General features: G+C 45.2%; 1 pseudogene; it reads left to right on the forward strand.

Annotated features, from left to right (window-relative positions):
- The first annotated feature begins 414 nt into the window (after positions 1 to 414).
- LOC129050669 (olfactory receptor 7E24-like) lies at positions 415 to 2,308 on the forward strand (annotated as a pseudogene).
- The last annotated feature ends 1,053 nt before the right edge of the window (positions 2,309 to 3,361 follow it).

The following is a 3,361-nucleotide window of genomic DNA, read 5'->3' on the forward strand; positions in this document are numbered from 1 at the left end:
ATGATTAAGCCGATCGTGGGTGCCCGCTGCGTGATCTCTAGCTGACGGATGCATAAAGTAAAGGCAAAGTGGATTTTAGATACATTCCTTAAGATTTTCAGCTTCAACTCCACACAATTCAACGTAAATATCCCCTGACCTGAAGTTCTGGTCTCCCTGCATTCCAGACAGGACATTTTGTTTCGTCCTTCTCTCAGTAAGTACTGAGTACTGTGAGAGGAACAAGTGAGTCTCTTTGGTTTCTGATTCCCCAGAGCCGATATCTTGCTTGGCACATAGGAGGCAGCAAAAGCAAACATCTATGTTGATGATTGAACTGACACTTCCTTGCTTCACCAAAATTGGCTGTCATCAGCGTGACTTTGACTTACTTCTTTTTTTTTTTGTTTTTTGAGACGGAGTTTTGCTCTCGTTGCCCAGGCTGGCGGGCAGGGGTGTGATCTCGGCTCACTGTAGTCTCTGCCTCCCAGGTTCAAGCCATTCTCCTGCCTCAGCCTCCCGAGTAGCTGGGACTACAGGCGCGTGCCGCCATACCGGGAGAAGTTTTTGTACTTTTAGCAGAGGCGGGGTTTCACCATGTTGGCCAGGATGGTCTTGATCTCCTGACCCCGTGATCCGCCCTCCTCGGCCTCCCAAAGTGCTGGGATTACAGGCGTGAGCCACCGCATCCAGCCAAACTTTCTGATGAATACTCTAAGTCCACCTAAGCTAAGGACAGGAGTTAGAGCTTCCATGAATTTTAAAACAAGACCCACCGATTTGAGGAAGCAATTACTCTCTTGAAGGAGAAAAGTCAGAAAACACAATGATGAAATCACTAGGACCTAACTGGCCTGTGGAACTATTTCCTGCTTATGAACTCTCAACTATCATTTCATTTCCAGATGGCATGGTCTCAGCTGTTATACAGTGTTTACGAATGGTCTACATCAAGGGAATTTATATCAATCTAGAAGAATAAACAAAATATTTGAGTTCCTAATTTCCTTTAATTAGGATAACCTTTTCCTTAAAGTGAAGACAATGGTTTTATTACATCTCTTTCTTCGGAAAACATAGGCTGTATTTTCTAGCAATAACGAATTTGTTATATACGATGATCTGGTTCCTGGAATGTTCTTGAAGCTAGTGTCTCTAAGGCAGGTGTGTACAGCAAGACGTGAATAACACAGCAATCGATGTTGAAAGCATTATATGGCAATTGAGTTTGTCAGAACTACCAAATGTTGCTGAGTGTGGATTGCTCTGAAATCTGCAAACATTACTTCTGAATTCCTTGTATCCAAAATGCAGACGCAATGCCGGCTGTTGGTTTACTTGTTTCCGATTTTTCAACCCTCTTTTCTAGGCAAAAGATGTCCAAACGATACAGACCCACAGAATCTAACAGATGTCTCTATATTCCTCCTCCTCGAACTCTCAGAGGATCCAGAACTGCAGCCGGTCGTCGCTGGGCTGTTCCTGTCCATGTGCCTGGTCATGGTGCTGGGGAACCGGCTCATCATCCTGGCCGTCAGCCCTGACTCCCACCTCCACACCCCCATGTACTTCTTCCTCTCCAACCTGTCCTTGCCTGACATCGGTTTCACCTCCACCACGGTCCCCAAGATGATTGTGGACATCCAATCTCACAGCAGAGTCATCTCCTATGCAGGCTGCCTGACTCAGATGTGTCTCCTGGCCATTTTTGAGGCATGGAAGAGAGACATGCTCCTGAGTGTCATGGCCTATGAGCGGTTTGTAGCCCTCTGTCACCCTCTATATCGTTCAGCCATCTTGAACCCGTGTTTCTGTGGCTTCCTAGATTTGTGGTCTTTGTTTTCTTTTTCCTCAGTCTTTTACACTCCCAGCTGCACAACGTGATTGCCTTACACATGACCTGCTTCAAGGATGTGGAAATTCCTAATTTCTTCTGGGAAGCTTCTCAACTCCCCCATCTTACATTTTGTGACACCTTCACCAGTAACATCCACATGTATTTCCCTGCTGCCGTATTTGGTTTTCTTCCCATCTCGGGGGCCCTTTCCTCTTACTGTAAAATTGTTTCCTCCATTCTGAGGGTTTCATCATCAGGTGGGAATTATCAACCTTCTCCACCTGTGGGTCTCAACTGTCAGTTGTTTGCTGATTTTACGGAACAGGCGTTGGAGGGTAGCTGGGTTCAGATGTGTCATCCTCCCCGAGAAGGGGTGCAGTGGCCTCAGTGATGTACACGGTGGTCACCCCCATGCTGAACCCCTTCATCTACAGCCTGAGAAACAGGGATATGAAAGGTGTCCTGCGGCGGCCGCACGGCAGCACAGTCTAATCTCAATATCTTCTTCTCTGTTCCATTCCTTTTGTAGGGTGGGTTAAAAAAGACAGCAAGGTCAAATAAGAATGATATCACAGGGTGCACACCCACTGTCACATTACGAGTAATACCTCCCTAGGATAGAAAAAATACGGTCACAGAGTACACACACATGGGGTACACCCGTGGTGATATTAGAAGCAGTATCTCCCTGAAATATGATGAAAAATAGCACAGGGTGTGCACACTGTGTGATACGAGGAGTCATATTTACCCTGAATATTATGACTCATATCACGGGTGTACACACACAGGCTACACGCACTGTGATATCGGGAGTTGCATCTCCCTAGGATATTACAAATAATATCACAGGGTATACACTATGTGTGAACATCCACTGTGATGTTTGATATCATATCTCTCTACGAGATTACAAATAATATGAAAGTGTGTGCACCCATGTGACATATTAGGAGTAACATCCTTCTAGGGTATTACAGATAACATCACAAGGTGTACACCTTCTGTGGCCTTTTGCACACACTTTGTGCCATTCAAGGAAACATCCCCCTAGGATATTACGAATAATAACACAGGCGGTTGACACCCATGGTGTACATCTCCTGTGCCATCAGGAGTAATATTCCCCTAGGATATTACGAATACTATCACAGCAGGTGTACACATATGGTGTTCACCCCATGTGATATTAGGAGGAACATGCCCCTAGGATATTAGGAATAGTATCACAGGCGTTGAATACGCACGATATACACCCCCGATGACATGAAAAGTAACATCCCCCTAAGATAGTATGAATAATATCACAGGGAGTACACCCCGTGTGACATTGGGAGTAACATCCCCCGAGGATATAACGAATAATATCAGGGGGCGTACATGCATTGTGACCCTAGCGGTAACATCTCTTTAGGATATTACAAATAATATCACAGGGTGTACACTGACCATGATATTAGGAGTCCCATTTTCCTAGGATATTATGGATAATATCACAGGAGGTGTTCACACACAACGTGTACACCATGTGTGTACACCCAATGT

This window comes from Pongo abelii (assembly GCF_028885655.2).
Source record: "Pongo abelii isolate AG06213 chromosome 18 unlocalized genomic scaffold, NHGRI_mPonAbe1-v2.0_pri chr18_hap1_hsa16_random_utig4-3745, whole genome shotgun sequence".
NCBI classification, from domain to species: domain Eukaryota; kingdom Metazoa; phylum Chordata; class Mammalia; order Primates; family Hominidae; genus Pongo; species Pongo abelii.